Source organism: Oncorhynchus clarkii, unplaced genomic scaffold, assembly GCF_045791955.1.
Source record: "Oncorhynchus clarkii lewisi isolate Uvic-CL-2024 unplaced genomic scaffold, UVic_Ocla_1.0 unplaced_contig_1340_pilon_pilon, whole genome shotgun sequence".
NCBI lineage: Eukaryota > Metazoa > Chordata > Actinopteri > Salmoniformes > Salmonidae > Oncorhynchus > Oncorhynchus clarkii.
The window spans coordinates 82,772-106,467 of NW_027261064.1; the positions used below are offsets into that span (position 1 = coordinate 82,772).

Consider the following 23,696-nt stretch of genomic DNA (forward strand, 5'->3'; position numbering starts at 1 on the left):
GAATCAGCGACCTAAGGACTGTTGCAATCTCGAGAACTCTCTACTGCTCTACCAACATTCCTATCAAAGGTCAACAAGTGAAGATTTCTTCTCTCAGGGAAAGATATTTTTTTGTCAAGCACATGTCATGGTTCACTGCTGTCAAAAAGTTGCCGTAAGCCACAAGAAAAAGTACAATCCTTCGAGCCGGATTTGAACCAGCGACCTAAGGATTACAGCAATTTCACCTACAGTCCTCCGCTCTACCAACTGAGCTATCGAAGGATAAAAAATGTAGTCAAACACCATCACCTAGATGGTCAGAGGTTTGGCAGAAGCATATGTTCCCTTTAAGAAATTAATCTGATGAGTTTGGTGGTTTCTTGGAGCTGCTGAGGATTGCCCCCAGGTCTTCGTACGTTCAACTAATGCTCTATTCCTCTGAGCTACATCCCCTTAGATTGCAAGTAGTTGCATTTGGAAATAGACAAAAAGTGAGCCGAGGAATAAAATCGCTGTTTAGCCCCATAGCTTGCAAAATGTATTTTTCTCTCTCCCTGTTGGTCTAGTGGTTAGGATTCGGTTCTTTTACCACCGCTGCCTGGGTTTGATTCCCGCTCAGGGAATGACTTGCTTTTGGGGAAACACTAGGCATAAGTCAAAAACTTGGCACAACTGCAGAAAAAGTTATACTCTTCTGAATCAGCGACCTAAGGACTGTTGAAATCTCGAGAACTCTCTACTGCTCTACCAACATTCCTATCAAAGGTCAACAAGTGAAGATTTCTTCTCTCAGGGAAAGATATTTTTTTGTCAAGCACATGTCATGGTACACTGCTGTCAAAAAGTTGGCGTAAGCCACAAGAAAAAGTACAATCCTTCGAGCCGGATTTGAACCAGCGACCTAAGGATTACAGCAATTTCAACCTACAGTCCTCCGCTCTACCAACTGAGCTATCGAAGGATAGAAAATGTAGTCAAACGCCATCACCTAGATGGTCAGAGGTTTGGCAGAAGCATATGTTCCCTTTAAGAAATTAATCTGCTGAGTTTGGTGGCTTCTTGGAGCTGCTAAGGATTGCCCCCAGGTCTTCGTACGTTCAACTAATGCTCTATTCCTCTGAGCTACATCCCCTTAGATTGCAAGTAGTTGCATTTGGAAATAGACAAAAAGTGAGCCGAGGAATAAAATCGCTGTTTAGCCCCCTAGCTTGCGAAATGTATTTTTCTCTCTCCCTGTTGGTCTAGTGGTAAGGATTCGGTTCTTTTACCACCGCGGCCTGGGTTTGATTCCCGCTCAGGGAATGACTTGCTTTTGGGGAAACACTAGGCATAAGTCAAAAACTTGGAACAACTGCAGAATAAGTTATACTCTTCTGAATCAGCGACCTAAGGACTGTTGCAATCTCGAGAACTCTCTGCTGCTCTACCAACATTCCTATCAAAGGTCAACAAGTGAAGATTTCTTCTCTCAGGGAAAGATATTTTTTTGTCAAGCACATGTCATGGTACACTGCTGTCAAAAAGTTGGTGTAAGCCACAAGAAAAAGTACAATCCTTCGAGCCGGATTTGAACCAGCGACCTAAGGATTACAGCAATTTCACCTACAGTCCTCCGCTCTACCAACTGAGCTATCGAAGGATAAAAAATGTAGTCAAACACCATCACCTAGATGGTCAGAGGTTTGGCAGAAGCATATGTTCCCTTTAAGAAATTAATCTGATGAGTTTGGTGGTTTCTTGGAGCTGCTGAGGATTGCCCCCAGGTCTTCGTACGTTCAACTAATGCTCTATTCCTCTGAGCTACATCCCCTTAGATTGCAAGTAGTTGCATTTGGAAATAGACAAAAAGTGAGCCGAGGAATAAAATCGCTGTTTAGCCCCATAGCTTGCGAAATGTATTTTTCTCTCTCCCTGTTGGTCTAGTGGTTAGGATTCGGTTCTTTTACCACCGCTGCCTGGGTTTGATTCCCGCTCAGGGAATGACTTGCTTTTGGGGAAACACTAGGCATAAGTCAAAAACTTGGCACAACTGCAGAAAAAGTTATACTCTTCTGAATCAGCGACCTAAGGACTGTTGCAATCTCGAGAACTCTCTGCTGCTCTACCAACATTCCTATCAAAGGTCAACAAGTGAAGATTTCTTCTCTCAGGGAAAGATATTTTTTTGTCAAGCACATGTCATGGTACACTGCTGTCAAAAAGTTGGCGTAAGCCACAAGAAAAAGTACAATCCTTCGAGCCGGATTTGAACCAGCGACCTAAGGATTACAGCAATTTCACCTACAGTCCTCCGCTCTACCAACTGAGCTATCGAAGGATAAAAAATGTAGTCAAACACCATCACCTAGATGGTCAGAGGTTTGGCAGAAGCATATGTTCCCTTTAAGAAATTAATCTGCTGAGTTTGGTGGTTTCTTGGAGCTGCTGAGGATTGCCCCCAGGTCTTCGTACGTTCAACTAATGCTCTATTCCTCTGAGCTACATCCCCTTAGATTGCAAGTAGTTGCATTTGGGAATAGACAAAAAGTGAGCCGAGGAATAAAATCGCTGTTTAGCCCCCTAGCTTGCGAAATGTATTTTTCTCTCTCCCTGTTGGTCTAGTGGTAAGGATTCGGTTCTTTTACCACCGCGGCCTGGGTTTGATTCCCGCTCAGGGAATGACTTGCTTTTGGGTAAACACTAGGCATAAGTCAAAAACTTGGAACAACTGCAGAATAAGTTATACTCTTCTGAATCAGCGACCTAAGGACTGTTGCAATCTCGAGAACTCTCTGCTGCTCTACCAACATTCCTATCAAAGGTCAACAAGTGAAGATTTCTTCTCTCAGGGAAAGATATTTTTTTGTCAAGCACATGTCATGGTACACTGCTGTCAAAAAGTTGCCGTAAGCCACAAGAAAAAGTACAATCCTTCGAGCCGGATTTGAACCAGCGACCTAAGGATTACAGCAATTTCACCTACAGTCCTCCGCTCTACCAACTGAGCTATCGAAGGATAAAAAATGTAGTCAAACGCCATCACCTAGATGGTCAGAGGTTTGGCAGAAGCATATGTTCCCTTTAAGAAATTAATCTGCTGAGTTTGGTGGTTTCTTGGAGCTGCTGAGGATTGCCCCCAGGTCTTCGTACGTTCAACTAATGCTCTATTCCTCTGAGCTACATCCCCTTAGATTGCAAGTAGTTGCATTTGGGAATAGACAAAAAGTGAGCCGAGGAATAAAATCGCTGTTTAGCCCCCTAGCTTGCGAAATGTATTTTTCTCTCTCCCTGTTGGTCTAGTGGTTAGGATTCGGTTCTTTTACCACCGCGGCCTGGGTTTGATTCCCGCTCAGGGAATGACTTGCTTTTGGGGAAACACTAGGCATAAGTCAAAAACTTGGCACAACTGCAGAAAAAGTTATACTCTTCTGAATCAGCGACCTAAGGACTGTTGCAATCTCGAGAACTCTCTGCTGCTCTACCAACATTCCTATCAAAGGTCAACAAGTGAAGATTTCTTCTCTCAGGGAAAGATATTTTTTTGTCAAGCACATGTCATGGTACACTGCTGTCAAAAAGTTGCCGTAAGCCACAAGAAAAAGTACAATCCTTCGAGCCGGATTTGAACCAGCGACCTAAGGATTACAGCAATTTCACCTACAGTCCTCCGCTCTACCAACTGAGCTATCGAAGGATAAAAAATGTAGTCAAACGCCATCACCTAGATGGTCAGAGGTTTGGCAGAAGCATATGTTCCCTTTAAGAAATTAATCTGCTGAGTTTGGTGGTTTCTTGGAGCTGCTAAGGATTGCCCCCAGGTCTTCGTACGTTCAACTAATGCTCTATTCCTCTGAGCTACATCCCCTTAGATTGCAAGTAGTTGCATTTGGGAATAGACAAAAAGTGAGCCGAGGAATAAAATCGCTGTTTAGCCCCCTAGCTTGCGAAATGTATTTTTCTCTCTCCCTGTTGGTCTAGTGGTAAGGATTCGGTTCTTTTACCACCGCGGCCTGGGTTTGATTCCCGCTCAGGGAATGACTTGCTTTTGGGTAAACACTAGGCATAAGTCAAAAACTTGGAACAACTGCAGAATAAGTTATACTCTTCTGAATCAGCGACCTAAGGACTGTTGCAATCTCGAGAACTCTCTGCTGCTCTACCAACATTCCTATCAAAGGTCAACAAGTGAAGATTTCTTCTCTCAGGGAAAGATATTTTTTTGTCAAGCACATGTCATGGTACACTGCTGTCAAAAAGTTGGCGTAAGCCACAAGAAAAAGTACAATCCTTCGAGCCGGATTTGAACCAGCGACCTAAGGATTACAGCAATTTCACCTACAGTCCTCCGCTCTACCAACTGAGCTATCGAAGGATAAAAAATGTAGTCAAACGCCATCACCTAGATGGTCAGAGGTTTGGCAGAAGCATATGTTCCCTTTAAGAAATTAATCTGCTGAGTTTGGTGGTTTCTTGGAGCTGCTAAGGATTGCCCCCAGGTCTTCGTACGTTCAACTAATGCTCTATTCCTCTGAGCTACATCCCCTTAGATTGCAAGTAGTTGCATTTGGGAATAGACAAAAAGTGAGCCGAGGAATAAAATCGCTGTTTAGCCCCCTAGCTTGCGAAATGTATTTTTCTCTCTCCCTGTTGGTCTAGTGGTTAGGATTCGGTTCTTTTACCACCGCTGCCTGGGTTTGATTCCCGCTCAGGGAATGACTTGCTTTTGGGGAAACACTAGGCATAAGTCAAAAACTTGGCACAACTGCAGAAAAAGTTATACTCTTCTGAATCAGCGACCTAAGGACTGTTGCAATCTCGAGAACTCTCTGCTGCTCTACCAACATTCCTATCAAAGGTCAACAAGTGAAGATTTCTTCTCTCAGGGAAAGATATTTTTTTGTCAAGCACATGTCATGGTACACTGCTGTCAAAAAGTTGGCGTAAGCCACAAGAAAAAGTACAATCCTTCGAGCCGGATTTGAACCAGCGACCTAAGGATTACAGCAATTTCACCTACAGTCCTCCGCTCTACCAACTGAGCTATCGAAGGATAAAAAATGTAGTCAAACACCATCACCTAGATGGTCAGAGGTTTGGCAGAAGCATATGTTCCCTTTAAGAAATTAATCTGCTGAGTTTGGTGGTTTCTTGGAGCTGCTGAGGATTGCCCCCAGGTCTTCGTACGTTCAACTAATGCTCTATTCCTCTGAGCTACATCCCCTTAGATTGCAAGTAGTTGCATTTGGGAATAGACAAAAAGTGAGCCGAGGAATAAAATCGCTGTTTAGCCCCCTAGCTTGCGAAATGTATTTTTCTCTCTCCCTGTTGGTCTAGTGGTAAGGATTCGGTTCTTTTACCACCGCGGCCTGGGTTTGATTCCCGCTCAGGGAATGACTTGCTTTTGGGTAAACACTAGGCATAAGTCAAAAACTTGGAACAACTGCAGAATAAGTTATACTCTTCTGAGTCAGCGACCTAAGGACTGTTGCAATCTCGAGAACTCTCTGCTGCTCTACCAACATTCCTATCAAAGGTCAACAAGTGAAGATTTCTTCTCTCAGGGAAATATATTTTTTTGTCAAGCACATGTCATGGTACACTGCTGTCAAAAAGTTGCCGTAAGCCACAAGAAAAAGTACAATCCTTCGAGCCGGATTTGAACCAGCGACCTAAGGATTACAGCAATTTCACCTACAGTCCTCCGCTCTACCAACTGAGCTATCGAAGGATAAAAAATGTAGTCAAACGCCATCACCTAGATGGTCAGAGGTTTGGCAGAAGCATATGTTCCCTTTAAGAAATTAATCTGCTGAGTTTGGTGGTTTCTTGGAGCTGCTAAGGATTGCCCCCAGGTCTTCGTACGTTCAACTAATGCTCTATTCCTCTGAGCTACATCCCCTTAGATTGCAAGTAGTTGCATTTGGGAATAGACAAAAAGTGAGCCGAGGAATAAAATCGCTGTTTAGCCCCCTAGCTTGCGAAATGTATTTTTCTCTCTCCCTGTTGGTCTAGTGGTAAGGATTCGGTTCTTTTACCACCGCGGCCTGGGTTTGATTCCCGCTCAGGGAATGACTTGCTTTTGGGTAAACACTAGGCATAAGTCAAAAACTTGGAACAACTGCAGAATAAGTTATACTCTTCTGAATCAGCGACCTAAGGACTGTTGCAATCTCGAGAACTCTCTGCTGCTCTACCAACATTCCTATCAAAGGTCAACAAGTGAAGATTTCTTCTCTCAGGGAAAGATATTTTTTTGTCAAGCACATGTCATGGTACACTGCTGTCAAAAAGTTGGCGTAAGCCACAAGAAAAAGTACAATCCTTCGAGCCGGATTTGAACCAGCGACCTAAGGATTACAGCAATTTCACCTACAGTCCTCCGCTCTACCAACTGAGCTATCGAAGGATAAAAAATGTAGTCAAACGCCATCACCTAGATGGTCAGAGGTTTGGCAGAAGCATATGTTCCCTTTAAGAAATTAATCTGCTGAGTTTGGTGGTTTCTTGGAGCTGCTGAGGATTGCCCCCAGGTCTTCGTACGTTCAACTAATGCTCTATTCCTCTGAGCTACATCCCCTTAGATTGCAAGTAGTTGCATTTGGGAATAGACAAAAAGTGAGCCGAGGAATAAAATCGCTGTTTAGCCCCCTAGCTTGCGAAATGTATTTTTCTCTCTCCCTGTTGGTCTAGTGGTAAGGATTCGGTTCTTTTACCACCGCGGCCTGGGTTTGATTCCCGCTCAGGGAATGACTTGCTTTTGGGTAAACACTAGGCATAAGTCAAAAACTTGGAACAACTGCAGAATAAGTTATACTCTTCTGAGTCAGCGACATAAGGACTGTTGCAATCTCGAGAACTCTCTGCTGCTCTACCAACATTCCTATCAAAGGTCAACAAGTGAAGATTTCTTCTCTCAGGGAAATATATTTTTTTGTCAAGCACATGTCATGGTACACTGCTGTCAAAAAGTTGCCGTAAGCCACAAGAAAAAGTACAATCCTTCGAGCCGGATTTGAACCAGCGACCTAAGGATTACAGCAATTTCACCTACAGTCCTCCGCTCTACCAACTGAGCTATCGAAGGATAAAAAATGTAGTCAAACGCCATCACCTAGATGGTCAGAGGTTTGGCAGAAGCATATGTTCCCTTTAAGAAATTAATCTGCTGAGTTTGGTGGTTTCTTGGAGCTGCTAAGGATTGCCCCCAGGTCTTCGTACGTTCAACTAATGCTCTATTCCTCTGAGCTACATCCCCTTAGATTGCAAGTAGTTGCATTTGGGAATAGACAAAAAGTGAGCCGAGGAATAAAATCGCTGTTTAGCCCCCTAGCTTGCGAAATGTATTTTTCTCTCTCCCTGTTGGTCTAGTGGTAAGGATTCGGTTCTTTTACCACCGCGGCCTGGGTTTGATTCCCGCTCAGGGAATGACTTGCTTTTGGGTAAACACTAGGCATAAGTCAAAAACTTGGAACAACTGCAGAATAAGTTATACTCTTCTGAATCAGCGACCTAAGGACTGTTGCAATCTCGAGAACTCTCTGCTGCTCCACCAACATTCCTATCAAAGGTCAACAAGTGAAGATTTCTTCTCGCAGAGAAAGATATTTTTTTGTCAAGCACATGTCATGGTACACTGCTGTCAAAAAGTTGGCGTAAGGCACAAGAAAAAGTACAATCCTTCGAGCCGGATTTGAACAAGCGACCTAAGGATTACAGCAATTTCACCTACAGTCCTCCGCTCTACCAACTGAGCTATCGAAGGATAAAAAATGTAGTCAAACACCATCACCTAGATGGTCAGAGGTTTGGCAGAAGCATATGTTCCCTTTAAGAAATTAATCTGCTGAGTTTGGTGGTTTCTTGGAGCTGCTGAGGATTGCCCCCAGGTCTTCGTACGTTCAACTAATGCTCTATTCCTCTGAGCTACATCCCCTTAGATTGCAAGTAGTTGCATTTGGGAATAGACAAAAAGTGAGCCGAGGAATAAAATCGCTGTTTAGCCCCCTAGCTTGCGAAATGTATTTTTCTCTCTCCCTGTTGGTCTAGTGGTAAGGATTCGGGTCTTTTACCACCGCGGCCTGGGTTTGATTCCCGCTCAGGGAATGACTTGCTTTTGGGTAAACACTAGGCATAAGTCAAAAACTTGGAACAACTGCAGAATAAGTTATACTCTTCTGAATCAGCGACCTAAGGACTGTTGCAATCTCGAGAACTCTCTGCTGCTCTACCAACATTCCTATCAAAGGTCAACAAGTGAAGATTTCTTCTCTCAGGGAAAGATATTTTTTTGTCAAGCACATGTCATGGTACACTGCTGTCAAAAAGTTGGCGTAAGCCACAAGAAAAAGTACAATCCTTCGAGCCGGATTTGAACCAGCGACCTAAGGATTACAGCAATTTCACCTACAGTCCTCCGCTCTACCAACTGAGCTATCGAAGGATAAAAAATGTAGTCAAACGCCATCACCTAGATGGTCAGAGGTTTGGCAGAAGCATATGTTCCCTTTAAGAAATTAATCTGCTGAGTTTGGTGGTTTCTTGGAGCTGCTGAGGATTGCCCCCAGGTCTTCGTACGTTCAACTAATGCTCTATTCCTCTGAGCTACATCCCCTTAGATTGCAAGTAGTTGCATTTGGGAATAGACAAAAAGTGAGCCGAGGAATAAAATCGCTGTTTAGCCCCCTAGCTTGCGAAATGTATTTTTCTCTCTCCCTGTTGGTCTAGTGGTAAGGATTCGGTTCTTTTACCACCGCGCTCAGCCTGGGTTTGATTCCCGCTCAGGGAATGACTTGCTTTTCAGGGGGCTTTTGGGGAAACACTAGGCATAAGTCAAAAACTTGGCACAACTGCAGAAAAAGTTATACTCTTCTGAATCAGCGACCTAAGGACTGTTGCAATCTCGAGAACTCTCTGCTGCTCTACCAACATTCCTATCAAAGGTCAACAAGTGAAGATTTCTTCTCTCAGGGAAATATATTTTTTTGTCAAGCACATGTCATGGTACACTGCTGTCAAAAAGTTGGCGTAAGCCACAAGAAAAAGTACAATCCTTCGAGCCGGATTTGAACAAGCGACCTAAGGATTAGAGCAATTTCACCTACAGTCCTCCGCTCTACCAACTGAGTTATCGAAGGATAAAAAATGTAGTCAAACACCATCACCTAGATGGTCAGAGGTTTGGCAGAAGCATATGTTCCCTTTAAGAAATTAATCTGCTGAGTTTGGTGGTTTCTTGGAGCTGCTGAGGATTGCCCCCAGGTCTTCGTACGTTCAACTAATGCTCTATTCCTCTGAGCTACATCCCCTTAGATTGCAAGTAGTTGCATTTGGGAATAGACAAAAAGTGAGCCGAGGAATAAAATCGCTGTTTAGCCCCCTAGCTTGCGAAATGTATTTTTCTCTCTCCCTGTTGGTCTAGTGGTAAGGATTCGGTTCTTTTACCACCGCGGCCTGGGTTTGATTCCCGCTCAGGGAATGACTTGCTTTTGGGTAAACACTAGGCATAAGTCAAAAACTTGGAACAACTGCAGAATAAGTTATACTCTTCTGAATCAGCGACCTAAGGACTGTTGCAATCTCGAGAACTCTCTGCTGCTCTACCAACATTCCTATCAAAGGTCAACAAGTGAAGATTTCTTCTCTCAGGGAAAGATATTTTTTTGTCAAGCACATGTCATGGTACACTGCTGTCAAAAAGTTGGTGTAAGCCACAAGAAAAAGTACAATCCTTCGAGCCGGATTTGAACCAGCGACCTAAGGATTACAGCAATTTCACCTACAGTCCTCCGCTCTACCAACTGAGCTATCGAAGGATAAAAAATGTAGTCAAACACCATCACCTAGATGGTCAGAGGTTTGGCAGAAGCATATGTTCCCTTTAAGAAATTAATCTGCTGAGTTTGGTGGTTTCTTGGAGCTGCTGAGGATTGCCCCCAGGTCTTCGTACGTTCAACTAATGCTCTATTCCTCTGAGCTACATCCCCTTAGATTGCAAGTAGTTGCATTTGGGAATAGACAAAAAGTGAGCCGAGGAATAAAATCGCTGTTTAGCCCCCTAGCTTGCGAAATGTATTTTTCTCTCTCCCTGTTGGTCTAGTGGTAAGGATTCGGTTCTTTTACCACCGCGGCCTGGGTTTGATTCCCGCTCAGGGAATGACTTGCTTTTGGGTAAACACTAGGCATAAGTCAAAAACTTGGAACAACTGCAGAATAAGTTATACTCTTCTGAATCAGCGACCTAAGGACTGTTGCAATCTCGAGAACTCTCTGCTGCTCTACCAACATTCCTATCAAAGGTCAACAAGTGAAGATTTCTTCTCTCAGGGAAAGATATTTTTTTGTCAAGCACATGTCATGGTACACTGCTGTCAAAAAGTTGGTGTAAGCCACAAGAAAAAGTACAATCCTTCGAGCCGGATTTGAACCAGCGACCTAAGGATTACAGCAATTTCACCTACAGTCCTCCGCTCTACCAACTGAGCTATCGAAGGATAAAAAATGTAGTCAAACACCATCACCTAGATGGTCAGAGGTTTGGCAGAAGCATATGTTCCCTTTAAGAAATTAATCTGATGAGTTTGGTGGTTTCTTGGAGCTGCTGAGGATATCCCCCAGGTCTTCGTACGTTCAACTAATGCTCTATTCCTCTGAGCTACATCCCCTTAGATTGCAAGTAGTTGCATTTGGAAATAGACAAAAAGTGAGCCGAGGAATAAAATCGCTGTTTAGCCCCCTAGCTTGCGAAATGTATTTTTCTCTCTCCCTGTTGGTCTAGTGGTAAGGATTCGGTTCTTTTACCACCGCGGCCTGGGTTTGATTCCCGCTCAGGGAATGACTTGCTTTTGGGTAAACACTAGGCATAAGTCAAAAACTTGGAACAACTGCAGAATAAGTTATACTCTTCTGAATCAGCGACCTAAGGACTGTTGCAATCTCGAGAACTCTCTGCTGCTCTACCAACATTCCTATCAAAGGTCAACAAGTGAAGATTTCTTCTCTCAGGGAAAGATATTTTTTTGTCAAGCACATGTCATGGTACACTGCTGTCAAAAAGTTGGTGTAAGCCACAAGAAAAAGTACAATCCTTCGAGCCGGATTTGAACCAGCGACCTAAGGATTACAGCAATTTCACCTACAGTCCTCCGCTCTACCAACTGAGCTATCGAAGGATAAAAAATGTAGTCAAACACCATCACCTAGATGGTCAGAGGTTTGGCAGAAGCATATGTTCCCTTTAAGAAATTAATCTGATGAGTTTGGTGGTTTCTTGGAGCTGCTGAGGATATCCCCCAGGTCTTCGTACGTTCAACTAATGCTCTATTCCTCTGAGCTACATCCCCTTAGATTGCAAGTAGTTGCATTTGGAAATAGACAAAAAGTGAGCCGAGGAATAAAATCGCTGTTTAGCCCCCTAGCTTGCGAAATGTATTTTTCTCTCTCCCTGTTGGTCTAGTGGTTAGGATTCGGTTCTTTTACCACCGCTGCCTGGGTTTGATTCCCGCTCAGGGAATGACTTGCTTTTGGGGAAACACTAGGCATAAGTCAAAAACTTGGCACAACTGCAGAAAAAGTTATACTCTTCTGAATCAGCGACCTAAGGACTGTTGCAATCTCGAGAACTCTCTGCTGCTCTACCAACATTCCTATCAAAGGTCAACAAGTGAAGATTTCTTCTCTCAGGGAAAGATATTTTTTTGTCAAGCACATGTCATGGTACACTGCTGTCAAAAAGTTGGTGTAAGCCACAAGAAAAAGTACAATCCTTCGAGCCGGATTTGAACCAGCGACCTAAGGATTACAGCAATTTCACCTACAGTCCTCCGCTCTACCAACTGAGCTATCGAAGGATAAAAAATGTAGTCAAACACCATCACCTAGATGGTCAGAGGTTTGGCAGAAGCATATGTTCCCTTTAAGAAATTAATCTGATGAGTTTGGTGGTTTCTTGGAGCTGCTGAGGATTGCCCCCAGGTCTTCGTACGTTCAACTAATGCTCTATTCCTCTGAGCTACATCCCCTTAGATTGCAAGTAGTTGCATTTGGGAATAGACAAAAAGTGAGCCGAGGAATAAAATCGCTGTTTAGCCCCCTAGCTTGCGAAATGTATTTTTCTCTCTCCCTGTTGGTCTAGTGGTAAGGATTCGGTTCTTTTACCACCGCGGCCTGGGTTTGATTCCCGCTCAGGGAATGACTTGCTTTTGGGTAAACACTAGGCATAAGTCAAAAACTTGGAACAACTGCAGAATAAGTTATACTCTTCTGAATCAGCGACCTAAGGACTGTTGCAATCTCGAGAACTCTCTGCTGCTCTACCAACATTCCTATCAAAGGTCAACAAGTGAAGATTTCTTCTCTCAGGGAAAGATATTTTTTTGTCAAGCACATGTCATGGTACACTGCTGTCAAAAAGTTGGTGTAAGCCACAAGAAAAAGTACAATCCTTCGAGCCGGATTTGAACCAGCGACCTAAGGATTACAGCAATTTCACCTACAGTCCTCCGCTCTACCAACTGAGCTATCGAAGGATAAAAAATGTAGTCAAACACCATCACCTAGATGGTCAGAGGTTTGGCAGAAGCATATGTTCCCTTTAAGAAATTAATCTGATGAGTTTGGTGGTTTCTTGGAGCTGCTGAGGATTGCCCCCAGGTCTTCGTACGTTCAACTAATGCTCTATTCCTCTGAGCTACATCCCCTTAGATTGCAAGTAGTTGCATTTGGGAATAGACAAAAAGTGAGCCGAGGAATAAAATCGCTGTTTAGCCCCCTAGCTTGCGAAATGTATTTTTCTCTCTCCCTGTTGGTCTAGTGGTAAGGATTCGGTTCTTTTACCACCGCGGCCTGGGTTTGATTCCCGCTCAGGGAATGACTTGCTTTTGGGTAAACACTAGGCATAAGTCAAAAACTTGGAACAACTGCAGAATAAGTTATACTCTTCTGAATCAGCGACCTAAGGACTGTTGCAATCTCGAGAACTCTCTGCTGCTCTACCAACATTCCTATCAAAGGTCAACAAGTGAAGATTTCTTCTCTCAGGGAAAGATATTTTTTTGTCAAGCACATGTCATGGTACACTGCTGTCAAAAAGTTGGTGTAAGCCACAAGAAAAAGTACAATCCTTCGAGCCGGATTTGAACCAGCGACCTAAGGATTACAGCAATTTCACCTACAGTCCTCCGCTCTACCAACTGAGCTATCGAAGGATAAAAAATGTAGTCAAACACCATCACCTAGATGGTCAGAGGTTTGGCAGAAGCATATGTTCCCTTTAAGAAATTAATCTGATGAGTTTGGTGGTTTCTTGGAGCTGCTGAGGATATCCCCCAGGTCTTCGTACGTTCAACTAATGCTCTATTCCTCTGAGCTACATCCCCTTAGATTGCAAGTAGTTGCATTTGGAAATAGACAAAAAGTGAGCCGAGGAATAAAATCGCTGTTTAGCCCCCTAGCTTGCGAAATGTATTTTTCTCTCTCCCTGTTGGTCTAGTGGTAAGGATTCGGTTCTTTTACCACCGCGGCCTGGGTTTGATTCCCGCTCAGGGAATGACTTGCTTTTGGGTAAACACTAGGCATAAGTCAAAAACTTGGAACAACTGCAGAATAAGTTATACTCTTCTGAATCAGCGACCTAAGGACTGTTGCAATCTCGAGAACTCTCTGCTGCTCTACCAACATTCCTATCAAAGGTCAACAAGTGAAGATTTCTTCTCTCAGGGAAAGATATTTTTTTGTCAAGCACATGTCATGGTACACTGCTGTCAAAAAGTTGGTGTAAGCCACAAGAAAAAGTACAATCCTTCGAGCCGGATTTGAACCAGCGACCTAAGGATTACAGCAATTTCACCTACAGTCCTCCGCTCTACCAACTGAGCTATCGAAGGATAAAAAATGTAGTCAAACACCATCACCTAGATGGTCAGAGGTTTGGCAGAAGCATATGTTCCCTTTAAGAAATTAATCTGATGAGTTTGGTGGTTTCTTGGAGCTGCTGAGGATATCCCCCAGGTCTTCGTACGTTCAACTAATGCTCTATTCCTCTGAGCTACATCCCCTTAGATTGCAAGTAGTTGCATTTGGAAATAGACAAAAAGTGAGCCGAGGAATAAAATCGCTGTTTAGCCCCATAGCTTGCGAAATGTATTTTTCTCTCTCCCTGTTGGTCTAGTGGTTAGGATTCGGTTCTTTTACCACCGCTGCCTGGGTTTGATTCCCGCTCAGGGAATGACTTGCTTTTGGGGAAACACTAGGCATAAGTCAAAAACTTGGCACAACTGCAGAAAAAGTTATACTCTTCTGAATCAGCGACCTAAGGACTGTTGCAATCTCGAGAACTCTCTGCTGCTCTACCAACATTCCTATCAAAGGTCAACAAGTGAAGATTTCTTCTCTCAGGGAAAGATATTTTTTTGTCAAGCACATGTCATGGTTCACTGCTGTCAAAAAGTTGCCGTAAGCCACAAGAAAAAGTACAATCCTTCGAGCCGGATTTGAACAAGCGACCTAAGGATTACAGCAATTTCACCTACAGTCCTCCGCTCTACCAACTGAGCTATCGAAGGATAAAAAATGTAGTCAAACACCATCACCTAGATGGTCAGAGGTTTGGCAGAAGCATATGTTCCCTTTAAGAAATTAATCTGCTGAGTTTGGTGGTTTCTTGGAGCTGCTGAGGATTGCCCCCAGGTCTTCGTACGTTCAACTAATGCTCTATTCCTCTGAGCTACATCCCCTTAGATTGCAAGTAGTTGCATTTGGGAATAGACAAAAAGTGAGCCAAGGAATAAAATCGCTGTTTAGCCCCCTAGCTTGCGAAATGTATTTTTCTCTCTCCCTGTTGGTCTAGTGGTAAGGATTCGGTTCTTTTACCACCGCGGCCTGGGTTTGATTCCCGCTCAGGGAATGACTTGCTTTTGGGTAAACACTAGGCATAAGTCAAAAACTTGGAACAACTGCAGAATAAGTTATACTCTTCTGAATCAGCGACCTAAGGACTGTTGCAATCTCGAGAACTCTCTGCTGCTCTACCAACATTCCTATCAAAGGTCAACAAGTGAAGATTTCTTCTCTCAGGGAAAGATATTTTTTTGTCAAGCACATGTCATGGTACACTGCTGTCAAAAAGTTGGTGTAAGCCACAAGAAAAAGTACAATCCTTCGAGCCGGATTTGAACCAGCGACCTAAGGATTACAGCAATTTCACCTACAGTCCTCCGCTCTACCAACTGAGCTATCGAAGGATAAAAAATGTAGTCAAACACCATCACCTAGATGGTCAGAGGTTTGGCAGAAGCATATGTTCCCTTTAAGAAATTAATCTGATGAGTTTGGTGGTTTCTTGGAGCTGCTGAGGATTGCCCCCAGGTCTTCGTACGTTCAACTAATGCTCTATTCCTCTGAGCTACATCCCCTTAGATTGCAAGTAGTTGCATTTGGGAATAGACAAAAAGTGAGCCGAGGAATAAAATCGCTGTTTAGCCCCCTAGCTTGCGAAATGTATTTTTCTCTCTCCCTGTTGGTCTAGTGGTAAGGATTCGGTTCTTTTACCACCGCGGCCTGGGTTTGATTCCCGCTCAGGGAATGACTTGCTTTTGGGTAAACACTAGGCATAAGTCAAAAACTTGGAACAACTGCAGAATAAGTTATACTCTTCTGAATCAGCGACCTAAGGACTGTTGCAATCTCGAGAACTCTCTGCTGCTCTACCAACATTCCTATCAAAGGTCAACAAGTGAAGATTTCTTCTCTCAGGGAAAGATATTTTTTTGTCAAGCACATGTCATGGTACACTGCTGTCAAAAAGTTGGTGTAAGCCACAAGAAAAAGTACAATCCTTCGAGCCGGATTTGAACCAGCGACCTAAGGATTACAGCAATTTCACCTACAGTCCTCCGCTCTACCAACTGAGCTATCGAAGGATAAAAAATGTAGTCAAACACCATCACCTAGATGGTCAGAGGTTTGGCAGAAGCATATGTTCCCTTTAAGAAATTAATCTGATGAGTTTGGTGGTTTCTTGGAGCTGCTGAGGATATCCCCCAGGTCTTCGTACGTTCAACTAATGCTCTATTCCTCTGAGCTACATCCCCTTAGATTGCAAGTAGTTGCATTTGGAAATAGACAAAAAGTGAGCCGAGGAATAAAATCGCTGTTTAGCCCCATAGCTTGCAAAATGTATTTTTCTCTCTCCCTGTTGGTCTAGTGGTTAGGATTCGGTTCTTTTACCACCGCTGCCTGGGTTTGATTCCCGCTCAGGGAATGACTTGCTTTTGGGGAAACACTAGGCATAAGTCAAAAACTTGGCACAACTGCAGAAAAAGTTATACTCTTCTGAATCAGCGACCTAAGGACTGTTGCAATCTCGAGAACTCTCTGCTGCTCTACCAACATTCCTATCAAAGGTCAACAAGTGAAGATTTCTTCTCTCAGGGAAAGATATTTTTTTGTCAAGCACATGTCATGGTACACTGCTGTCAAAAAGTTGGCGTAAGCCACAAGAAAAAGTACAATCCTTCGAGCCGGATTTGAACCAGCGACCTAAGGATTACAGCAATTTCACCTACAGTCCTCCGCTCTACCAACTGAGCTATCGAAGGATAAAAAATGTAGTCAAACACCATCACCTAGATGGTCAGAGGTTTGGCAGAAGCATATGTTCCCTTTAAGAAATTAATCTGCTGAGTTTGGTGGTTTCTTGGAGCTGCTGAGGATTGCCCCCAGGTCTTCGTACGTTCAACTAATGCTCTATTCCTCTGAGCTACATCCCCTTAGATTGCAAGTAGTTGCATTTGGGAATAGACAAAAAGTGAGCCGAGGAATAAAATCGCTGTTTAGCCCCCTAGCTTGCGAAATGTATTTTTCTCTCTCCCTGTTGGTCTAGTGGTAAGGATTCGGTTCTTTTACCACCGCGGCCTGGGTTTGATTCCCGCTCAGGGAATGACTTGCTTTTGGGTAAACACTAGGCATAAGTCAAAAACTTGGAACAACTGCAGAATAAGTTATACTCTTCTGAATCAGCGACCTAAGGACTGTTGCAATCTCGAGAACTCTCTGCTGCTCTACCAACATTCCTATCAAAGGTCAACAAGTGAAGATTTCTTCTCTCAGGGAAAGATATTTTTTTGTCAAGCACATGTCATGGTACACTGCTGTCAAAAAGTTGCCGTAAGCCACAAGAAAAAGTACAATCCTTCGAGCCGGATTTGAACCAGCGACCTAAGGATTACAGCAATTTCACCTACAGTCCTCCGCTCTACCAACTGAGCTATCGAAGGATAAAAAATGTAGTCAAACGCCATCACCTAGATGGTCAGAGGTTTGGCAGAAGCATATGTTCCCTTTAAGAAATTAATCTGCTGAGTTTGGTGGTTTCTTGGAGCTGCTGAGGATTGCCCCCAGGTCTTCGTACGTTCAACTAATGCTCTATTCCTCTGAGCTACATCCCCTTAGATTGCAAGTAGTTGCATTTGGGAATAGACAAAAAGTGAGCCGAGGAATAAAATCGCTGTTTAGCCCCCTAGCTTGCGAAATGTATTTTTCTCTCTCCCTGTTGGTCTAGTGGTAAGGATTCGGTTCTTTTACCACCGCGGCCTGGGTTTGATTCCCGCTCAGGGAATGACTTGCTTTTGGGCACAAACACTAGGCATAAGTCAAAAACTTGGAACAACTGCAGAAAAAGTTATACTCTTCTGAATCAGCGACCTAAGGACTGTAGCAATCTCGAGAACTCTCTGCTGCTCTACCAACATTCCTATCAAAGGTCAACAAGTGAAGATTTCTTCTCTCAGGGAAAGATATTTTTTTGTCAAGCACATGTCATGGTACACTGCTGTCAAAAAGTTGGTGTAAGCCACAAGAAAAAGTACAATCCTTCGAGCCGGATTTGAACCAGCGACCTAAGGATTACAGCAATTTCACCTACAGTCCTCCACTCTACCAACTGAGCTATCGAAGGATAAAAAATGTAGTCAAACACCATCACCTAGATGGTCAGAGGTTTGGCAGAAGCATATGTTCCCTTTAAGAAATTAATCTGCTGAGTTTGGTGGTTTCTTGGAGCTGCTGAGGATTGCCCCCAGGTCTTCGTACGTTCAACTAATGCTCTAGTCCTCTGAGCTACATCCCCTTAGATTGCAAGTAGTTGCATTTGGGAATAGACAAAAAGTGAGCCGAGGAATAAAATCGCTGTTTAGCCCCCTAGCTTGCGAAATGTATTTTTCTCTCTCCCTGTTGGTCTAGTGGTAAGGATTCGGTTCTTTTACCACCGCGGCCTGGGTTTGATTCCCGCTCAGGGAATGACTTGCTTTTGGGTAAACACTAGGCATAAGTCAAAAACTTGGAACAACTGCAGAATAAGTTATACTCTTCTGAATCAGCGACCTAAGGACTGTTGCAATCTCGAGAACTCTCTGCTGCTCTACCAACATTCCTATCAAAGGTCAACAAGTGAAGATTTCTTCTCTCAGGGAAAGATATTTTTTTGTCAAGCACATGTCATGGTACACTGCTGTCAAAAAGTTGGTGTAAGCCACAAGAAAAAGTACAATCCTTCGAGCCGGATTTGAACCAGCGACCTAAGGATTACAGCAATTTCACCTACAGTCCTCCGCTCTACCAACTGAGCTATCGAAGGATAAAAAATGTAGTCAAACACCATCACCTAGATGGTCAGAGGTTTGGCAGAAGCATATGTTCCCTTTAAGAAATTAATCTGATGAGTTTGGTGGTTTCTTGGAGCTGCTGAGGATATCCCCCAGGTCTTCGTACGTTCAACTAATGCTCTATTCCTCTGAGCTACATCCCCTTAGATTGCAAGTAGTTGCATTTGGAAATAGACAAAAAGTGAGCCGAGGAATAAAATCGCTGTTTAGCCCCCTAGCTTGCGAAATGTATTTTTCTCTCTCCCTGTTGGTCTAGTGGTAAGGATTCGGTTCTTTTACCACCGCGGCCTGGGTTTGATTCCCGCTCAGGGAATGACTTGCTTTTGGGGAAACACTAGGCATAAGTCAAAAACTTGGCACAACTGCAGAAAAAGTTATACTCTTCTGAATCAGCGACCTAAGGACTGTTGCAATCTCGAGAACTCTCTGCTGCTCTACCAACATTCCTATCAAAGGTCAACAAGTGAAGATTTCTTCTCTCAGGGAAAGATATTTTTTTGTCAAGCACATGTCATGGTACACTGCTGTCAAAAAGTTGGTGTAAGCCACAAGAAAAAGTACAATCCTTCGAGCCGGATTTGAACCAGCGACCTAAGGATTACAGCAATTTCACCTACAGTCCTCCGCTCTACCAACTGAGCTATCGAAGGATAAAAAATGTAGTCAAACACCATCACCTAGATGGTCAGAGGTTTGGCAGAAGCATATGTTCCCTTTAAGAAATTAATCTGATGAGTTTGGTGGTTTCTTGGAGCTGCTGAGGATTGCCCCCAGGTCTTCGTACGTTCAACTAATGCTCTATTCCTCTGAGCTACATCCCCTTAGATTGCAAGTAGTTGCATTTGGAAATAGACAAAAAGTGAGCCGAGGAATAAAATCGCTGTTTAGCCCCCTAGCTTGCGAAATGTATTTTTCTCTCTCCCTGTTGGTCTAGTGGTAAGGATTCGGTTCTTTTACCACCGCGGCCTGGGTTTGATTCCCGCTCAGGGAATGACTTGCTTTTGGGGAAACACTAGGCATAAGTCAAAAACTTGGAACAACTGCAGAAAAAGTTATACTCTTCTGAATCAGCGACCTAAGGACTGTTGCAATCTCGAGAGCTCTCTGCTGCTCTACCAAAATTCCTATCAAAGGTCAACAAGTGAAGATTTCTTCTCTCAGGGAAAGATATTTTTTTGTCAAGCACATGTCATGGTACACTGCTGTCAAAAAGTTGGCGTAAGCCACAAGAAAAAGTACAATCCTTCGAGCCGGATTTGAACCAGCGACCTAAGGATTACAGCAATTTCAACCTACAGTCCTCCGCTCTACCAACTGAGCTATCGAAGGATAGAAAATGTAGTCAAACGCCATCACCTAGATGGTCAGAGGTTTGGCAGAAGCATATGTTCCCTTTAAGAAATTAATCTGCTGAGTTTGGTGGCTTCTTGGAGCTGCTAAGGATTGCCCCCAGGTCTTCGTACGTTCAACTAATGCTCTATTCCTCTGAGCTACATCCCCTTAGATTGCAAGTAGTTGCATTTGGAAATAGACAAAAAGTGAGCCGAGGAATAAAATCGCTGTTTAGCCCCATAGCTTGCAAAATGTATTTTTCTCTCTCCCTGTTGGTCTAGTGGTTAGGATTCGGTTCTTTTACCACCGCTGCCTGGGTTTGATTCCCGCTCAGGGAATGACTTGCTTTTGGGGAAACACTAGGCATAAGTCAAAAACTTGGCACAACTGCAGAAAAAGTTATACTCTTCTGAATCAGCGACCTAAGGACTGTTGCAATCTCGAGAACTCTCTACTGCTCTACCAACATTCCTATCAAAGGTCAACAAGTGAAGATTTCTTCTCTCAGGGAAAGATATTTTTTTGTCAAGCACATGTCATGGTTCACTGCTGTCAAAAAGTTGCCGTAAGCCACAAGAAAAAGTACAATCCTTCGAGCCGGATTTGAACCAGCGACCTAAGGATTACAGCAACTTCACCTACAGTCCTCCGCTCTACCAACTGAGCTATCGAAGGATAAAAAATGTAGTCAAACACCATCACCTAGATGGTCAGAGGTTTGGCAGAAGCATATGTTCCCTTTAAGAAATTAATCTGATGAGTTTGGTGGTTTCTTGGAGCTGCTGAGGATTGCCCCCAGGTCTTCGTACGTTCAACTAATGCTCTATTCCTCTGAGCTACATCCCCTTAGATTGCAAGTAGTTGCATTTGGAAATAGACAAAAAGTGAGCCGAGGAATAAAATCGCTGTTTAGCCCCCTAGCTTGCGAAATGTATTTTTCTCTCTCCCTGTTGGTCTAGTGGTTAGGATTCGGTTCTTTTACCACCGCTGCCTGGGTTTGATTCCCGCTCAGGGAATGACTTGCTTTTGGGGAAACACTAGGCATAAGTCAAAAACTTGGCACAACTGCAGAAAAAGTTATACTCTTCTGAATCAGCGACCTAAGGACTGTTGAAATCTCGAGAACTCTCTACTGCTCTACCAACATTCCTATCAAAGGTCAACAAGTGAAGATTTCTTCTCTCAGGGAAAGATATTTTTTTGTCAAGCACATGTCATGGTACACTGCTGTCAAAAAGTTGGCGTAAGCCACAAGAAAAAGTACAATCCTTCGAGCCGGATTTGAACCAGCGACCTAAGGATTACAGCAATTTCACCTACAGTCCTCCGCTCTACCAACTGAGCTATCGAAGGATAAAAAATGTAGTCAAACGCCATCACCTAGATGGTCAGAGGTTTGGCAGAAGCATATGTTCCCTTTAAGAAATTAATCTGCTGAGTTTGGTGGCTTCTTGGAGCTGCTAAGGATTGCCCCCAGGTCTTCGTACGTTCAACTAATGCTCTATTCCTCTGAGCTACATCCCCTTAGATTGCAAGTAGTTGCATTTGGAAATAGACAAAAAGTGAGCCGAGGAATAAAATCGCTGTTTAGCCCCCTAGCTTGCGAAATGTATTTTTCTCTCTCCCTGTTGGTCTAGTGGTAAGGATTCGGTTCTTTTACCACCGCTGCCTGGGTTTGATTCCCGCTCAGGGAATGACTTGCTTTTGGGGAAACACTAGGCATAAGTCAAAAACTTGGCACAACTGCAGAAAAAGTTATACTCTTCTGAATCAGCGACCTAAGGACTGTTGCAATCTCGAGAACTCTCTACTGCTCTACCAACATTCCTATCAAAGGTCAACAAGTGAAGATTTCTTCTCTCAGGGAAAGATATTTTTTTGTCAAGCACATGTCATGGTACACTGCTGTCAAAAAGTTGGCGTAAGCCACAAGAAAAAGTACAATCCTTCGAGCCGGATTTGAACCAGCGACCTAAGGATTACAGCAATTTCACCTACAGTCCTCCGCTCTACCAACTGAGCTATCGAAGGATAGAAAATGTAGTCAAACGCCATCACCTAGATGGTCAGAGGTTTGGCAGAAGCATATGTTCCCTTTAAGAAATTAATCTGCTGAGTTTGGTGGCTTCTTGGAGCTGCTAAGGATTGCCCCCAGGTCTTCGTACGTTCAACTAATGCTCTATTCCTCTGAGCTACATCCCCTTAGATTGCAAGTAGTTGCATTTGGAAATAGACAAAAAGTGAGCCGAGGAATAAAATCGCTGTTTAGCCCCCTAGCTTGCGAAATGTATTTTTCTCTCTCCCTGTTGGTCTAGTGGTAAGGATTCGGTTCTTTTACCACCGCGGCCTGGGTTTGATTCCCGCTCAGGGAATGACTTGCTTTTGGGGAAACACTAGGCATAAGTCAAAAACTTGGCACAACTGCAGAAAAAGTTATACTCTTCTGAATCAGCGACCTAAGGACTGTTGAAATCTCGAGAACTCTCTGCTGCTCTACCAACATTCCTATCAAAGGTCAACAAGTGAAGATTTCTTCTCTCAGGGAAAGATATTTTTTTGTCAAGCACATGTCATGGTACACTGCTGTCAAAAAGTTGGCGTAAGCCACAAGAAAAAGTACAATCCTTCGAGCCGGATTTGAACCAGCGACCTAAGGATTACAGCAATTTCACCTACAGTCCTCCGCTCTACCAACTGAGCTATCGAAGGATAAAAAATGTAGTCAAACACCATCACCTAGATGGTCAGAGGTTTGGCAGAAGCATATGTTCCCTTTAAGAAATTAATCTGCTGAGTTTGGTGGTTTCTTGGAGCTGCTGAGGATTGCCCCCAGGTCTTCGTACGTTCAACTAATGCTCTATTCCTCTGAGCTACATCCCCTTAGATTGCAAGTAGTTGCATTTGGAAATAGACAAAAAGTGAGCCGAGGAATAAAATCGCTGTTTAGCCCCCTAGCTTGCGAAATGTATTTTTCTCTCTCCCTGTTGGTCTAGTGGTAAGGATTCGGTTCTTTTACCACCGCGGCCTGGGTTTGATTCCCGCTCAGGGAATGACTTGCTTTTGGGGAAACACTAGGCATAAGTCAAAAACTTGGAACAACTGCAGAATAAGTTATACTCTTCTGAATCAGCGACCTAAGGACTGTTGCAATCTCGAGAACTCTCTGCTGCTCTACCAACATTCCTATCAAAGGTCAACAAGTGAAGATTTCTTCTCTCAGGGAAAGATATTTTTTTGTCAAGCACATGTCATGGTACACTGCTGTCAAAAAGTTGCCGTAAGCCACAAGAAAAAGTACAATCCTTCGAGCCGGATTTGAACCAGCGACCTAAGGATTACAGCAATTTCACCTACAGTCCTCCGCTCTACCAACTGAGCTATCGAAGGATAAAAAATGTAGTCAAACACCATCACCTAGATGGTCAGAGGTTTGGCAGAAGCATATGTTCCCTTTAAGAAATTAATCTGATGAGTTTGGTGGTTTCTTGGAGCTGCTGAGGATTGCCCCCAGGTCTTCGTACGTTCAACTAATGCTCTATTCCTCTGAGCTACATCCCCTTAGATTGCAAGTAGTTGCATTTGGGAATAGACAAAAAGTGAGCCGAGGAATAAAATCGCTGTTTAGCCCCCTAGCTTGCGAAATGTATTTTTCTCTCTCCCTGTTGGTCTAGTGGTTAGGATTCGGTTCTTTTACCACCGCTGCCTGGGTTTGATTCCCGCTCAGGGAATGACTTGCTTTTGGGTAAA

The 23,696-nt window shown here is 43.5% G+C and overlaps 32 non-coding genes across 32 annotated transcripts; all 32 read right to left on the reverse strand.

The window, feature by feature from the left end:
• Positions 1-177: 177 nt before the first annotated feature.
• On the reverse strand, positions 178-264 carry trnay-gua (transfer RNA tyrosine (anticodon GUA)). Its single transcript is given in 2 exon segments — positions 178-213; positions 228-264. It is a non-coding gene; the product is annotated as a tRNA-Tyr (tRNA).
• Positions 265-855: 591 nt separating this feature from the next.
• Positions 856-943, reverse strand: trnay-gua (transfer RNA tyrosine (anticodon GUA)). Its single transcript is given in 2 exon segments — positions 856-891; positions 907-943. It is a non-coding gene; the product is annotated as a tRNA-Tyr (tRNA).
• A 591-nt stretch (positions 944-1,534) lies between these two features.
• Positions 1,535-1,621, reverse strand: trnay-gua (transfer RNA tyrosine (anticodon GUA)). The gene is given in 2 exon segments: positions 1,535-1,570; positions 1,585-1,621. It is a non-coding gene; the product is annotated as a tRNA-Tyr (tRNA).
• Positions 1,622-2,212: 591 nt separating this feature from the next.
• trnay-gua (transfer RNA tyrosine (anticodon GUA)) lies at positions 2,213-2,299 on the reverse strand. Its single transcript is given in 2 exon segments — positions 2,213-2,248; positions 2,263-2,299. It is a non-coding gene; the product is annotated as a tRNA-Tyr (tRNA).
• Positions 2,300-2,890: 591 nt separating this feature from the next.
• Positions 2,891-2,977, reverse strand: trnay-gua (transfer RNA tyrosine (anticodon GUA)). Its single transcript is given in 2 exon segments — positions 2,891-2,926; positions 2,941-2,977. It is a non-coding gene; the product is annotated as a tRNA-Tyr (tRNA).
• Positions 2,978-3,568: 591 nt separating this feature from the next.
• On the reverse strand, positions 3,569-3,655 carry trnay-gua (transfer RNA tyrosine (anticodon GUA)). Its single transcript is given in 2 exon segments — positions 3,569-3,604; positions 3,619-3,655. It is a non-coding gene; the product is annotated as a tRNA-Tyr (tRNA).
• A 591-nt stretch (positions 3,656-4,246) lies between these two features.
• trnay-gua (transfer RNA tyrosine (anticodon GUA)) lies at positions 4,247-4,333 on the reverse strand. Its single transcript is given in 2 exon segments — positions 4,247-4,282; positions 4,297-4,333. It is a non-coding gene; the product is annotated as a tRNA-Tyr (tRNA).
• Positions 4,334-4,924: 591 nt separating this feature from the next.
• Positions 4,925-5,011, reverse strand: trnay-gua (transfer RNA tyrosine (anticodon GUA)). The gene is given in 2 exon segments: positions 4,925-4,960; positions 4,975-5,011. It is a non-coding gene; the product is annotated as a tRNA-Tyr (tRNA).
• A 591-nt stretch (positions 5,012-5,602) lies between these two features.
• Positions 5,603-5,689, reverse strand: trnay-gua (transfer RNA tyrosine (anticodon GUA)). Its single transcript is given in 2 exon segments — positions 5,603-5,638; positions 5,653-5,689. It is a non-coding gene; the product is annotated as a tRNA-Tyr (tRNA).
• A 591-nt stretch (positions 5,690-6,280) lies between these two features.
• trnay-gua (transfer RNA tyrosine (anticodon GUA)) lies at positions 6,281-6,367 on the reverse strand. Its single transcript is given in 2 exon segments — positions 6,281-6,316; positions 6,331-6,367. It is a non-coding gene; the product is annotated as a tRNA-Tyr (tRNA).
• Positions 6,368-6,958: 591 nt separating this feature from the next.
• Positions 6,959-7,045, reverse strand: trnay-gua (transfer RNA tyrosine (anticodon GUA)). The gene is given in 2 exon segments: positions 6,959-6,994; positions 7,009-7,045. It is a non-coding gene; the product is annotated as a tRNA-Tyr (tRNA).
• Positions 7,046-8,314: 1,269 nt separating this feature from the next.
• trnay-gua (transfer RNA tyrosine (anticodon GUA)) lies at positions 8,315-8,401 on the reverse strand. Its single transcript is given in 2 exon segments — positions 8,315-8,350; positions 8,365-8,401. It is a non-coding gene; the product is annotated as a tRNA-Tyr (tRNA).
• A 1,285-nt stretch (positions 8,402-9,686) lies between these two features.
• Positions 9,687-9,773, reverse strand: trnay-gua (transfer RNA tyrosine (anticodon GUA)). The gene is given in 2 exon segments: positions 9,687-9,722; positions 9,737-9,773. It is a non-coding gene; the product is annotated as a tRNA-Tyr (tRNA).
• Positions 9,774-10,364: 591 nt separating this feature from the next.
• trnay-gua (transfer RNA tyrosine (anticodon GUA)) lies at positions 10,365-10,451 on the reverse strand. The gene is given in 2 exon segments: positions 10,365-10,400; positions 10,415-10,451. It is a non-coding gene; the product is annotated as a tRNA-Tyr (tRNA).
• A 591-nt stretch (positions 10,452-11,042) lies between these two features.
• Positions 11,043-11,129, reverse strand: trnay-gua (transfer RNA tyrosine (anticodon GUA)). The gene is given in 2 exon segments: positions 11,043-11,078; positions 11,093-11,129. It is a non-coding gene; the product is annotated as a tRNA-Tyr (tRNA).
• A 591-nt stretch (positions 11,130-11,720) lies between these two features.
• Positions 11,721-11,807, reverse strand: trnay-gua (transfer RNA tyrosine (anticodon GUA)). Its single transcript is given in 2 exon segments — positions 11,721-11,756; positions 11,771-11,807. It is a non-coding gene; the product is annotated as a tRNA-Tyr (tRNA).
• A 591-nt stretch (positions 11,808-12,398) lies between these two features.
• On the reverse strand, positions 12,399-12,485 carry trnay-gua (transfer RNA tyrosine (anticodon GUA)). The gene is given in 2 exon segments: positions 12,399-12,434; positions 12,449-12,485. It is a non-coding gene; the product is annotated as a tRNA-Tyr (tRNA).
• Positions 12,486-13,076: 591 nt separating this feature from the next.
• trnay-gua (transfer RNA tyrosine (anticodon GUA)) lies at positions 13,077-13,163 on the reverse strand. The gene is given in 2 exon segments: positions 13,077-13,112; positions 13,127-13,163. It is a non-coding gene; the product is annotated as a tRNA-Tyr (tRNA).
• Positions 13,164-13,754: 591 nt separating this feature from the next.
• Positions 13,755-13,841, reverse strand: trnay-gua (transfer RNA tyrosine (anticodon GUA)). Its single transcript is given in 2 exon segments — positions 13,755-13,790; positions 13,805-13,841. It is a non-coding gene; the product is annotated as a tRNA-Tyr (tRNA).
• Positions 13,842-15,110: 1,269 nt separating this feature from the next.
• Positions 15,111-15,197, reverse strand: trnay-gua (transfer RNA tyrosine (anticodon GUA)). The gene is given in 2 exon segments: positions 15,111-15,146; positions 15,161-15,197. It is a non-coding gene; the product is annotated as a tRNA-Tyr (tRNA).
• Positions 15,198-15,788: 591 nt separating this feature from the next.
• Positions 15,789-15,875, reverse strand: trnay-gua (transfer RNA tyrosine (anticodon GUA)). Its single transcript is given in 2 exon segments — positions 15,789-15,824; positions 15,839-15,875. It is a non-coding gene; the product is annotated as a tRNA-Tyr (tRNA).
• Positions 15,876-16,466: 591 nt separating this feature from the next.
• trnay-gua (transfer RNA tyrosine (anticodon GUA)) lies at positions 16,467-16,553 on the reverse strand. Its single transcript is given in 2 exon segments — positions 16,467-16,502; positions 16,517-16,553. It is a non-coding gene; the product is annotated as a tRNA-Tyr (tRNA).
• Positions 16,554-17,144: 591 nt separating this feature from the next.
• On the reverse strand, positions 17,145-17,231 carry trnay-gua (transfer RNA tyrosine (anticodon GUA)). The gene is given in 2 exon segments: positions 17,145-17,180; positions 17,195-17,231. It is a non-coding gene; the product is annotated as a tRNA-Tyr (tRNA).
• A 593-nt stretch (positions 17,232-17,824) lies between these two features.
• trnay-gua (transfer RNA tyrosine (anticodon GUA)) lies at positions 17,825-17,911 on the reverse strand. Its single transcript is given in 2 exon segments — positions 17,825-17,860; positions 17,875-17,911. It is a non-coding gene; the product is annotated as a tRNA-Tyr (tRNA).
• A 591-nt stretch (positions 17,912-18,502) lies between these two features.
• trnay-gua (transfer RNA tyrosine (anticodon GUA)) lies at positions 18,503-18,589 on the reverse strand. Its single transcript is given in 2 exon segments — positions 18,503-18,538; positions 18,553-18,589. It is a non-coding gene; the product is annotated as a tRNA-Tyr (tRNA).
• A 591-nt stretch (positions 18,590-19,180) lies between these two features.
• On the reverse strand, positions 19,181-19,267 carry trnay-gua (transfer RNA tyrosine (anticodon GUA)). The gene is given in 2 exon segments: positions 19,181-19,216; positions 19,231-19,267. It is a non-coding gene; the product is annotated as a tRNA-Tyr (tRNA).
• Positions 19,268-19,858: 591 nt separating this feature from the next.
• On the reverse strand, positions 19,859-19,946 carry trnay-gua (transfer RNA tyrosine (anticodon GUA)). The gene is given in 2 exon segments: positions 19,859-19,894; positions 19,910-19,946. It is a non-coding gene; the product is annotated as a tRNA-Tyr (tRNA).
• A 591-nt stretch (positions 19,947-20,537) lies between these two features.
• Positions 20,538-20,624, reverse strand: trnay-gua (transfer RNA tyrosine (anticodon GUA)). The gene is given in 2 exon segments: positions 20,538-20,573; positions 20,588-20,624. It is a non-coding gene; the product is annotated as a tRNA-Tyr (tRNA).
• A 591-nt stretch (positions 20,625-21,215) lies between these two features.
• Positions 21,216-21,302, reverse strand: trnay-gua (transfer RNA tyrosine (anticodon GUA)). The gene is given in 2 exon segments: positions 21,216-21,251; positions 21,266-21,302. It is a non-coding gene; the product is annotated as a tRNA-Tyr (tRNA).
• A 591-nt stretch (positions 21,303-21,893) lies between these two features.
• Positions 21,894-21,980, reverse strand: trnay-gua (transfer RNA tyrosine (anticodon GUA)). The gene is given in 2 exon segments: positions 21,894-21,929; positions 21,944-21,980. It is a non-coding gene; the product is annotated as a tRNA-Tyr (tRNA).
• A 591-nt stretch (positions 21,981-22,571) lies between these two features.
• Positions 22,572-22,658, reverse strand: trnay-gua (transfer RNA tyrosine (anticodon GUA)). The gene is given in 2 exon segments: positions 22,572-22,607; positions 22,622-22,658. It is a non-coding gene; the product is annotated as a tRNA-Tyr (tRNA).
• A 591-nt stretch (positions 22,659-23,249) lies between these two features.
• On the reverse strand, positions 23,250-23,336 carry trnay-gua (transfer RNA tyrosine (anticodon GUA)). Its single transcript is given in 2 exon segments — positions 23,250-23,285; positions 23,300-23,336. It is a non-coding gene; the product is annotated as a tRNA-Tyr (tRNA).
• Positions 23,337-23,696: the final 360 nt, after the last annotated feature.